The sequence below is a fragment of the Trichosurus vulpecula genome, chromosome 4 (genome assembly GCF_011100635.1).
Source record: "Trichosurus vulpecula isolate mTriVul1 chromosome 4, mTriVul1.pri, whole genome shotgun sequence".
Lineage (NCBI taxonomy): Eukaryota > Metazoa > Chordata > Mammalia > Diprotodontia > Phalangeridae > Trichosurus > Trichosurus vulpecula.
In genome coordinates this window covers 424,747,039-424,760,695 of record NC_050576.1, presented here as the reverse complement: position 1 = coordinate 424,760,695, position 13,657 = coordinate 424,747,039, and positions in this window count along the sequence as shown.

The following is a 13,657-nucleotide window of genomic DNA, read 5'->3' as shown; positions in this document are numbered from 1 at the left end:
CTTGCCTAGATACAACGTACGCTTATGGCGTGCAACCAAATGGGAAGAAGAACACCCCCACCCCACTCTCTGGACAGCTCAGAAAGTCATTCTTACATGTCAAAACAAGAAGAAGAGCGTGTGACTGAGTAGCAGATTTCCCTTTTAATATATCCATTGAATTCTGGCTCAGCCACTAATTAGGAGACTCAACCTAACAACCTTCCCTCTAGTTTCACCCTGCCCCTCCCCTCAAGCTTCCAAGTAGTCACCGGGAATACTGATTGAGCATGCTCCAAAGAGGTATGGGGGGGGGGGGACGGAGTGGATACTCAAAGGGTATCTACTACACTTGTAAGTGTAATGTTTTATGAAAGCTCAGAAGCTGGTGATCATACATAGAATTTTTTAAATGGTAGTTAGTCAATAAGTATTTATTGTATTTACTACTGCACTCTTGTATTTACTACACATAGCAGGGCACTATGGGGTATATACAGAAGTAGGAAATTCTTCCATAGAAGAACATCCAAGTTAGATGGGAAGACACATTAAAAATATCACAATATTAATCAATACACTTTAATCTATAAAGGATTAGTGATAATGCTGATATGGGAGCTACTTCCAATAATTACAACCACTCACAGTTTCTCCCCCTAAGGGACTTTTTTCCATTTTGCTGTTGTTCATTTGTTTCATTTGTGATACCTGAACAGCCAGCTATTGCTAAAAAAAAAAAACCCTGCCCCAGCCCCTAACTAAAAAACCCCAGTTTGCATAAGAAAAACAGACTTAGTTCCTGCCATTTGGCCCCGGTGACTGTTCTGGAAGTATAGATTGTATGGCCAGGGGAAGGGCCTGATGCTAGCATCTCTGTTTGTTTCCTGAGCGGGCTGAGAGATGTCTCTATCTTGTGTCAACAAACCCAGCTGGAGCGTCCCTTGGTATGCCTATCGCCTTGAAGGATGAAGGGCTCAGCCCCAGACATTCTCTTGAATTCCTTATTCTTATCTTATGTTGTGGGATGTAAATGGCAAATTGGATAGAGAGATCAGTTGACACTTTGTCAGCTGTCTGATATGCTGTACTTGCAATCTATTCAGGAGGTTCCTCTTCATGTATCATGATCACAAAAGTGAAAAGGCTTGCCAAGCCTGCTAAAAATAACATATGTAAGTTTCAAGAGATAATTAACCACTGTACCTAGATTTTTTTGTATAAATACTACTTCTTCACTCCAACCCAGGGCCGTTTTGATTTGGGCTGTTAATTTCCCCTGAACGGATGCCGGCTAATAACATTCTCCATTTAAAACTTTTACTCTGTGGTGTGTCTCACTCGCTCTTTGGTATAACACATTCATGTCTGACTCTTCATGACTCCATTTGGGAATTTCTTGGCAAACATACTAGAAACTTCGTCAAACAGGGTCAAGTGACTTGCCCAGGATCACACAGCTGCTAAGTGTCTGAGGCCAGATTTGAACTCAGGAAGATGAGTTTCCTTGACTCCAGGTCCAGTGCTCTATCCATTGCATCACATAGGAGCCACTACCCTTTTCCATACCCTTCCCAAATCCTGCATAGGAGAATCCCTCCAATATATTGGGAGCCTTCTTCTAGATCTCTTGAACATGGCCCATCAGCCATACTTTTCTATCACTGAAGGAAAAACCCACCTCTTTTTTTCTTTTTTTTTCTTTTTTTGGCAGGGCAATTGGGGTTAAGTGACTTGCCCAAAGTCACACAGCTGGTACATGTGTCAAGTGTCTGAGGCCGAATTTGAATTCAGGTCCTCCTGACTCCAGGGCCGGTGCTCTACTACTCCTCTTTTTTCACTCATACATCTCTCTGTTGGTATCCTTTATGCCACTTGTCCTGTGAAATTCTTCCTAGCCCTGCAGCAGCCCACTCACATATACTATGTGCCTTTCTATTGTATTGCCCTTTGATGGACCACAATTTTAATTTTTCACAGCCTTTGGTATACTGTTTTTCAAAGCCATACAGTGTCACCAGAAGATGGGCCTTTGTTTTAGGGAGAAGCCTAGGGTCAATTTTCCAAAGCTTAGGGTCAATTTTCTCATGTTCCTATTCAACTAGGCCCCATCCATTGTCTATGCAAAGCATACGTACTGATGGACAATGTGCTAGTCATTAAACTACATATCAGTCTGTTTTTTTTAAAGCATTTCAGGCTTTATCAGGGGTTCTCAACATGGGGTCCATGAATTTTTAAAAAATATTTGATAATTGTATTTCAGAATAATTGGTTTCCTTTGAAATTATACAAATTTTATTTTATGCATTTAAAAGCATTATCTTGAGTCCATAGTCTTCACCAAAAGGGGCTTGTGACATATAAAAAAGTTAAGAACTTTTGCTCTAATTGTTTACAAGTGTTTCTTTATGTGTGATAAACTGAAACTACACTTATTTCCCCTTTCAGAGTCATCCAGGAAAAGTCTGTTTCCTCTTCTAAAAATTTGAAGACAGTTGTCATATCTCTACTTAGTCTTCTTCAAGCTAAGCATCCCCAGTTCCTTTCACTGACCCACATATGGAATCATACCTGATAAAATGGACACTCTTGATTATATAAAATTTATAAATTTATGTTCAAAAATCTTTACAACAAATTTCTCTGATAACGATCTCATATCCAAGATATATGACAAAATCATACAGATTTATAAAACTAAGACACATTCCTCAATAGATAACAATCAAAGAATATGAAAAGGTAGTTTTCAAAGGAAGAAATCCAAACTAATTTTAAAAGGATCTAAATCAAAAGTGTCAAACATGCAGCCCACAGGCCTCCTGTAGCCCACAACACTCCTGAGTGCAGCCTGAAACTGATTAAAATGTATTTCTTTTCTGATTCTAATGTGTTGATGTGTTAATAAATTAAAAAAAACAAGACATATACAAGCATATGGTTTTCTAAGTCAAAATGCAGACCACAGGGATCTGTATGTACAGTTTAGTGGCCTCTATTTGAGTTTAACATCACTGGTCTAAATTACTAACAATTAGAGAAATAAAAATTCAAGACATTTTGAGGTTCCACCTCAAACCTATCATGTTGGCAAAGGTGAAAAAATAGGAAAATTACATATGTTGGAGGGTCTGTGGGGAAAAAAAAGTATGCTAGAGCACAGCTGGTGGAGACATGAATTGGTCCAGCCATTTCGGATGTGGATTTATTGCCTAGAGCTATTGCTTAGAAAAATGCCTAGAAAATTACCAAATATTACCTACTCTTTCACCACTACTAGGCCTATATACTAAAGAAATCAAAGAAAGAGGGAAAGGATCTGTATCTACAAAAATATTCACAGAATTTTTTTCCAGTAGCCAAAAATTGGAAACTAAGAAGTTGTCTTCCTGTTGAGAAATGGCTAAACAAATTGTGGTGCGTGAATGTAATGAAATAGTATTTTGGCTTAAGAAACAATGGAATGGATAATCCAGAGGAAATTGGAAGACCTTTATGAACTGATGCAGAGACAAGGGACCAATGCTAGGAAAACAATTTATATGGAGAAAAGCAACTTTGAAAAACTTTAGAAATTGGATCAAGACAATAATAAATCAGCAATCAAAAATAAAAGTCACCTTCTAACAGAGAGGTTATGAACTTAAGATGCAGAAATAGACACATCTTTAGATACAGCTAGTTTGGGGATTTATTTTGTCAAACTACACAGCTATATATTGGGGGATTTGTTTTTCAACTATTTGTTTTCTTGTTTTAAATTTGACCAGTGGGGGGAAGGGCATAGTGGGAAGGATAGATTATTAAAAACTTGTTATTGAAAAATAAAAATTATAAACTATTTTAAAAATTAAACTCAATGAACATTTGATCCTCATTATGGAATGATTTCAAATCACCTTACTGTGTTCAGTTGTTCTCAGGATGTCCTCTGTCATCACTGTTGTGATGTAGTAGACTCAAAGTGGCAAGATATAAGTGTGAGATCCAGTTCTAACAGACATTAAGTGTGTAGCTATGGGAAAATTACTTAACCTCTCGGAGCCTGTTTCCTCATCTGTAAAATCAGCTGGAGAAGGAAATGGCAAACCACTCCAATAGCTTTGCTGAGAAAACGCCAAAGAGTCACAAAGAGTCAGAAACAACTGAAAGAGCTGAGCAAATAACAACAAAAAGTGGAAATATTTCCACTACTTCCCTCTCTGGTTGTTGTGAAGAAAGTGCTTTGTACATTATAAGAAACTATTTCTTCCATCATATGTCAACAAAACTCATAGGTTAAATAAAATGAAAATTTGAAAAGATGTAAAATACCCAGATTAATAGAACAAGAAATAGGTATGGTAACCGCATCTCAGATAAAGAAACTGAAAGATCCATAAATGAGCTCTGAAAGAAAAAAATGAGAGAACCAAGTGAATATACAAGTGAATTCTACCAACCATTCAAAGACTATTTAATTAAAACAGAACATATTTACAAAAATAATAAAAGAAGGTATCTAAAAATTCCTTCTTGTGGTACAAATATGATCTTGATACTTAAACCAAAGATAGATAATACAAAGGAAAAAATTATAGACCATTTTCCTAATTGTGTATGTATGTATGTATATGTATATAGCAATTATATTAAATAAAATATTAACAAAGAGGCCATAGTAACATGTTAAAAAGATTATACATTGTGTCCAAGTTAGAGTTATACCAGGAATGTGGGGTTTATTACATATGAGGAACGCTACAAACATAAGAGATCATATTTATAACAAAAAACATAAATTACATAACTATATCAACAAACACCAAAAAGGCTTTGGGAAAAACACCCATTTCTGTTAGAAGCAATTAAAAATGTAGAAATGAATGGCTCTTTCTTGAATATGATCATTATTATTGACCAAAAGCCAAGAGTTAGCATTATCTGAAGTAAAGAAACACTAGAAACTTATCCCAATAAGATAGCACCACCATTGTTTGATATAGATAAATATTAGGGCAGCTAGGTGGCTCTGGATAGATCACCCAACCTGGAGCCAGGGAGACCTGAGTTCACATCTGACCTCAGACACACACTAACTGTGGGACCCTGGGCAAGTCACTTAATCCTGTTTGCCTCAGCTTCCTCACCTGTAAAAAAAAAAAAAAAGCTAGAGAAGGAAATGGTAAACCGCTCCAGTATCTTTGCCAAGAAAACCCCAAATGGGGTCAGGAAGAGTCAGACACAACTGAAACAACTGAATAACAATAAAAGAAATGTTAGCTATAGCAAAAAAGGCAAGAAAAAGAAACTGAGAAAATAAATAAGAGGAAGAGACAAAATTATCACTTTTTACAGATCATATGATAGTATATTGAGAGAACTCAAGGAATTCAACAAATAATTGAAATAATAACAAAGAAGGAAGATATAAAATAAAGTCTCAAAAATCATTAGCGTTTCTGTACATTACCAATAGAACCCTGCAGGAAGTGGTAGGAAGAGAAAATCTATTAAAAACAATTGGAGAATATACGTGTACCATACAAAATATTTGGGAGTCCACCTACTAGAACAGACAGGAATTATATTAATTCAGCCACAAAATACTTTATAAAGATAAACATGTAATTGAAGAAATATTAATTGCTTGAGTTGAATCATAACAATATAATAAAAATGACGATGCTACATGAATTAATTTGCTTGCTAAGTTCCATAGCAATCAGACTGCCAAAGGACTACTTTATAGAGGTAGAAAAAAAATCATTACACAATTCATCTGGAAGAACAAAAGGTCGAGAACCTCAAAGGAATTCAGGGAGGGAATGGGAAGGAAGGAGACCTAGTAGTAACATATCACAAACTATGCTATAGAGCAGTAATGCTCAAAACTTTTTTTTGCAACTGATTAAAAATATGAGTTGATCCCTAGAACAAATTAGGAACAGAAGGTCCAGAAATACACATAGTGAGTCACATAGTGACTCTACATAACTATTGGGGTTAGAATTTACTGTTCAGCAAAAATTGTTAGGAAAACTGGAAAAGAAGCTGGCAGAAATTAAGTTTAGACCAACATCTTCTGGCAAATAGCACAATAAATTCCCAATGAATACACTATCTAGATATCAGCATTTATATCACAAACAAGGTAAAATAGAGGGAAATAAATACATTTCACAACTATGAATAGGGGAAGATTTCTTAACCACATAAGGAATAGAGAGCAACATTACAGGAGATAAAATGGACAATTTTAATTATATAAAATTGAAAAGTTTTTGAACAAACAAAATCAAAGCAACTTAAGCTAGAAGGGAGAAATAGTGCATCAGGAAAAAAAATTCTTTTCAGCAGATTGGATATGCAAGATATTTAAGGAACTAATTTAAATATGTAAGAACAAGAGCCTTCAATAGGCATTACCAATAAAAGAAAAGGAAGCTATCAACAATGATATAAGAAATGTTCCAAATATCTAGTAATAAGACTTCCACCTAAGACAACACTGAGTTTGTGCTTCACACCCATCAAAATAGGCAAAGAAGACAAAAATAAAATGGCAATTATTGGAGAGAATGTGGGAGGGCAGGGAGCTCTGAAAAATTCCCAGTGATCATTCTGTAATTTTGGCAAGGACAGATGATTTCATTTATGTAGGGAACTCCCAGTGAGGAAACATCTTCTCTCAATGCATATTGGCAATTATTCTGAAACTTACAGTTTTAGAAAGTTGTCTAGGACACAGAGAGCTCAAGTGATTGGCCCAGGGTCAGACAAGTTGTCATGAGTTAAAATCTTGATGATTCTAAGGCTGATTCTCTAGCTAATATTTCACATAGCTTCTTGGTTGTATATTATCAATTCTTAAGAATGCATGTGCAGATTATCCAAATTCAATTTTTGATATTGTCTTTCTACTCATTCTTGGAAGAAAAAAAAAACAAGGTTTCATCACTTTTTACTTTTCTATTATTCACCCTTTTCTCTCACCTGGATCCAATTTCATACCACTCTAGTCTGAATTGGGGGAGCAAGTTGTATAAATATTTGTGATTCAGGCTATAGCTTCAAGAAACTCAACAAAGCCCAGTACTTGAGAAAGTAGTTTGTCAAAAATCTGTTCTCATCAGTGTTTCTTGGTGTTCTGCAGAGCCCTGACCTTCTGCAGTTCCAGGGATCCCAGGAAGAAAAAAACTGTAATGTCAAACATGAACCCACATAACCACAGAATTTGAGAAATAAAGGAATCTCAGTGGAGATCTAGTCCAACTCAGACTCAAAAGGAATACCTGCTATTGTTATGCCCTACCCCCCCTCCTTTCAGTTTCTCCATCTTGCCCCAGCTCACTCTACTGTTTGTGTCCGCATCTCCACAGAAATGATCCTCTCTCAGCTTGTCCCACTGTTTGTGTCCCCTTTTCCACGGAAATAATCCTGCCTTAGCTTGTCCCACTGTTTGTGTCCCCATCTCCATGGAAATCTAATTGTGTTCTTTCCCTCTAAATATTCTTTCTCTCCCTTTGCTCAGGGCTGTTCTATTTGAGTAATTACTCCAAACAGTCTCGCGCTTCAATAAATCCACATCTAAATTTATATCCGGGTCTCGCTCGCTTTGCTTTGGCACAACACTATAACATATTTGACAAGGGGTCATACAGCCTCTGCTTGAAGACCTCCAAGAAAGGGAACTCATTCCACACTTTAGACAGTTCTAGTTGTTAGGGGTATTTCTTTTTTTCTCTTTAATTTATTTAATTTTAGTTTTCAACATTCATTTCCCTAAGCTTTTGAGTTTTAAATTTTCTCTACCTACCTCCCCTCAACCAATCTGATAAAGGCTCTACATATACATTCTTATTAAACATATTTTCACCTTAGTCATGTTGTAAAGAAGAATTAGAATGAATGGAAGAAACCACAAGAAAGAAAAAACAAAACAAAACAAAACAAAAAAGAAAGAGACCAAACAGTATGCTTCAATTTGTATTCAGATTCCAAAATTCTTTCTCTGGATGTGGATAGCATTTTCCATCATGAGCCTTTTGGAATTGTCTTAGATCCTTGCATTGCTGAGAAGAGCTAAGCCTATCAAAGTCAGTCATCACACAATGTGGCTGTTATTGTGTACAGTGTTCTCTTGTTTCTGCTTGCTTAATTCAGCATCAGTTCATACAAGTCTTCCCAAATTTTTCTGAAATCCACCTGGTCATCATTTCTTATAGCACAATAGTATTCCATTACATTCATATACCACAACTTGTTCAGCCATTCCCCAATTGACAAGCATCCCCTCAATTTCCAATTCTTTGCCACCACAAAAAGAGCTGCTATAAATATTTTTGCATATATGGATCCTTTCCCCATTTTTATGATCTTTTTGAGATACAGCCCTGGAAGAGGTGTTGCTGGGTCAAAGGGCATGCACATTTCTATAGCCCTTTGGGCATTGTTTCAAATTGCTCTAGGAGGTCTTTCTCATAATCAAGCCGAAATTTGCTTTTGGGCATCTCTACTCATTGCTTTTGGTTCTGTTCTCCAGGGCCAAATAGGATGAGTCTCCCAAACAGAGCTCTTCAAATACTTGAATACAGCCATCGTGTCCCCACTGAAGATTCTCTTCCTCAGTCTACACATGCCCAATTCCTTTAATAGTTTCTCATATGTCACAGATTCAAGGCCTTTGCCCATCCAGGTTGTTCTTTTATGGGTATCCTTCCTCAACCATGGCCCCCAGGACTGAATACAATACTCTAGATGACAGCAGAGTACAGCAGGACTATCATCTTATTGTTCCTGGAAGCTATAACCCTATTACTCTAGCCCAAAATTGCATTATGTTTTTTGGCTGATGCGTGTCAACTCACATTGAGCTTCAATTCTTAGGCAGCTGAATAGCACAGGGAATAGGCCTAGAGTCAATGAATTCACATTCTGCCACAGACATTTACTAGCTGTGTGACCTTGAGAAAGTCATTTAACAGCAACAACAAAAAGCTGCTCCCTTATTACCTCCTGTTTGCCTCAGTTTCTCCAACTGTAAAATGGGGACAATAGCACCTATATCACAGAGTAGTTGTAAGGATCAACTGAGATATTTGTTAAGCATGGTGCTTGGCACATAATAGGTGCTCTAGAAATAGTATTACTTTTTTAAGATCAACCACTCCTATCTATGTCTCCTCCATCTTATACTTGTAAAACTGATTTTTTTTGTACCCAAGTGCGAGACGTTACATTCATTGCTACTGGCTTTCATCTTAATATGTTCAGCCCAGTGCACTAGCTTGTCTTCTATGTTAGCTATGCTTCCCAATTTGGTATCATCTGCAAATTTGAAAAGCATGCCATCTATGCCTTTATCCTGTTAATAAAAATGTTAAATGGCACAGAAGTAAGCAGAAATCCTTGGGTACTCAGAGGGAGATGTCCTGCTTCATTGACACTGAACCATTAACAACTACAGTTTGGGCCAACTAGGGCTCAGTGGCTAGGTTGCTGGGCCTGCACTCAGGAAGACTCATCTTCCTGAGTTCAAATCCAGCCTCAGACACTTACTAGCTGTGTGAGCCTAGGCAAGTCACTTAACCCTGCTTGCCTCAGTTTCCTCATCTGTAAAATGAGCTGGAGAAGGAAATGGCAAACCACTCCAGTATCTTTGCCAAGAAGACCCCAGATAGGATCACGGAAAGTGTGACACGACTGAAATGATTAAACAAGATGATAACTGGATTGTATCATCAAATAACCGCAGCCCTTCATCTTCTCCACAAAAATAGCATAAGATACTTTATTAAAATCTAGGTAAACTAAATCTACTGTATCCTGCTCATCTACTAGCTTAGCAATCCTGTCAAAGAATTAAATGAAGCTAGCTTTGCAGGGCCTGTTCTTGATGAAGCCATTCTGGCTCTTTTTCATAATTTTCTTTTTTTAATGATCATTCTAGAATTTCCCCAAGAATTGAAATCAAACTCACTGGCCTACAATTTGCAGATTCTGGTCTCTTACTTTTTTTTCTCTTTTGCAATCAGGACAGTATTTCCCCTGCTCTAATCTTATGATTTCTGTCCCATTTTCCATAATCTTTTAAATATTACTTACAGTGCTTCAGCAACATCATGTTTCAGTTCTTTAGGATCCAAGGATATGCTTCATCTGGATTAGATGACATAAATTCATTAGGAGCAGCTAGGTGGCGCAGTGGATGGAGTGCTGGGCCTGGAATCAGTAAGATTCATCTTCCCGAGTTCAAATCCAGCTTCAGACACTTAATGTCTATGTGACCATAAGGAAGTCACTTAACCTGGTTTGCCTCAGTTTCCTCATCTGCAAAATGAGCTGGAAAAGGAAATGGCAAGCCACTCCAGTATCTTTGGCTAGAAGATGCCAAATAGGGTCACCAAGAGTCAGGCATGACTGAACAACTGAACAACAACAAAAAGATACTTCCTTGTTATATATCTACTTATACATCCACTTTCGGTATCAACAGAGCAGTACCCACAGCAAGTCTTTGGACCACTCAGTTCTTTCTTTCTTCAGTAAACAATGTACATCCCAGGTAGATGCAGAGAACCATTGGTGATTTGTACAAAAAGTCACATGGCAGAAAAGGTTTCTCATTGGCCTGAATTCAGTAATTGGCCATGCCCAATAATGTACAATCATTTGATAATTATGCTGTGTCAGCAGAGGGCTTGTAAATCCTCTGAGCAACAAGGTGATGAACTGAAATATCATTTCCAAATATCAACTAAATTCGACAATAAAACCAGGTTAATCATTCATTTCAAAGATGCGAAACTTTAAGCATACCTCAAATCATATTCCTCGTATTCCTCATATCAAGTTGCTTTACAAAAGTGAAAAATAAATATCTAAAAAACTTAGGAATCATGAAAAGGACTACACAATAAATATGAAACTGATTATTTCAATGTTATAACACCCAGGGTCAATGTTATAATAGAAATGTTACTGGAAAATATAATGGGTCTTTCTACCTCACACTTGGCCCAGTGCATCCTGGGCTATCTCCAGTCCTGGTGAATATCAGGCCACTGGACCCAGATGATTCTGGAGGAGAAAATGAAGCTGGTGACCTTGCACAGCCCTCCCTCACTCAAATCTAAGTCAACTTCGAATCATGTCAGCATTTCCCTGATGCCACGGTCCTCTTCAAGAGCGAAGGACAAACACAACAACTCGGTCATCACAAATTCAGTGACTTACTTGGAAAAATGACTTAAAACAGTACTTAAAACCCTTTATGTGGTCTGCTTCATTTAACTCCTACAATTTTTCACTGCATTTAGAACTCTTATAGTTGTCTAAAGTAGTGTTTTACTGTACACAAAAATTGATTATGTTACAACTTCTAGCAAAGCCTAAGAAAGGAAAACCTGATGGACAAAATCTAAGGCCAGAGGACAGGGGCCTCTATGTCCAAACCAAACCACCCCATCCATCCTGGAAACAGAAGATTCAAACCAACACAGGTGCCACCAACCAACTTGAAGTGACTTAAAATGTTAAGCTTCATGGTAATGGTATGCTTTTATCAGTTGTTTTAAGATTACGTTATTTTGACCCCATAAAAATGGAAAATGAAAGCTGTAAAACACTCTATGCAATCAGGCTAATACATCCAATATTCAGTTCAGCAAACATTTGTTAAACACCTACCATATGTCAGGCAGGGAGTTAGACTTAGGAAATATACACACAAAAATGAAAAATGCTCTCTGTCTGCAAGAAGATTATAATTTCTCTCCAATGTCATTTGCGATTACAATACTTCTTTTGATAGCAAACGATCTTATTTGATACACTAAATAAGCCATCATATTGCAAGATTTAGAGCAGGGGTTCTTATCCCAGCATCTGTGAATTTTTTTTAAATATTACTTCCTTTGAAAACTTCCTGTTCATATCCTTTATCCATCTATCTATTGGGGAATGGCTCTTAATCTTATAAATTTGAATTGTTTCCTTATGTATCCTAGATATAAGAGTTTTATCAGAGAAATTTATTGCAAAGATTTTTTATTCCCAATTAGCTTTTTCCTTTCTAATTTTTAATACATTAGACTTGTTTATGTAAAGCCTTTTAAAGTTTATATAATCAAAATTATACATTTTATCTTGTATAATCTTCCCAATTGATTGTTTAGTCATGAACTCTTCCCTTATCCATTGATCTAAAAAGTAATTTATTCCTTGTTCCTTTAATTTGTTTATGATGTGACTTTTTATTTCTAGGTCTTAGATCCATTTGTAGTTTAGATTGCTATTTTGTGTGAGATGCTGGTCTAAACCTAATTTCTTCTGGACCATTGTCCAGTTTTCCATCAGTTTTTGTCAAATTGTAAGTCCTGCCCCCATAACTGGGGCTTTAGGGTTTGTTGAACACAATACTACTTTTTTTATTTGCTTTTGTATGTTATGTTCCTAATCTGTTCCACTGATTGACCTGTCTCTTTTTTAACCATTACCAAATAATTTTACTGATTACTGCTTTGTACTACCGTTTAAGATCTGGTATCGATAGTCCATCCTCCTTCCCCCTTTTTTCATTAGTACTCTTGAGATTCTTGACATTTTGTTCCACAACATGATTGCTATAATTTTACTAAGTTTATAAAATATTTTTCTAGTAGACTGATTGGTAAAGTACTAAATAAGTAAAATAATTTAAGTAGTATTGTCATTTTATTATATTGGGTCAACTTATCTATGAGCAATTAAAGTTTCTCCAATTATTTAGGTCTGTCTTTATTTCTGCAAATATGTATATATGTATGTATGTAGTTAGATTCATGTAGTCCCCAGTTGAATATTGGAAGATACACTTCCAAATATTTTACAATATTTGTAGTTGTTTTGAATGTTTTTCTTTCTAGCTATTCCTGATGAGTTTTATTGGTTACATATAAGAATGCTAATGATTTACATGGATTTATTTTGTATACTTCAACTTTGCCTGAGTTTTTTTTAATCTTTTTTTAATATTAGAGTTAAACACTAAAATTTAAATACACAATAAGAAAAGAAAAAGAAACATATTATAAACTTAAATATTAAAACTTAAATACAAAATAAGAAAAGAAAAAACATGTCATGTGCACAGCAGAATGTAAGAGAGGATTCAGAATATATAGCAATAAATTTCCATTTCAAGAAAGCCTATGTAATAAATATTAAGCATTGTGTTGAGAGCTATCCATCTTTTCTTTCTTTCCTTGTAAGTTTTCTTTTGTTCTCTGCTGTGTACTTTTTACTTTGTTCTTTTTTTCACCTCCCTCTCCCCCAGAAGGCTACAATTAAACATGGATATATTTGTATATAGATAGAGATATATACATAAACATATACATACTTACATATACATACATGCATAAATATTTAAACGTATACTTTCCCTAATGAATTCTACTCCTGATCTTTATTTTTATGTTTGTGTGTATCTCTTATTTCCTATCCCTCCTGACTCCTCTACTTTACTTGGACCCACCAGCTGGCCCTCCTATAACCTATCTTTTCCATGCCCCCAAGGATCCCTCCCTTATCTTCCCATTCCCATGAATCTAAACACCCTTTTATACCTCCCCTTGACCTATTCTCTCACCCTCCTCTCTAGAAATCCCTCTTATCCCCCTCATCCCCTTAGCATTTTATTTCTTTCTGAATT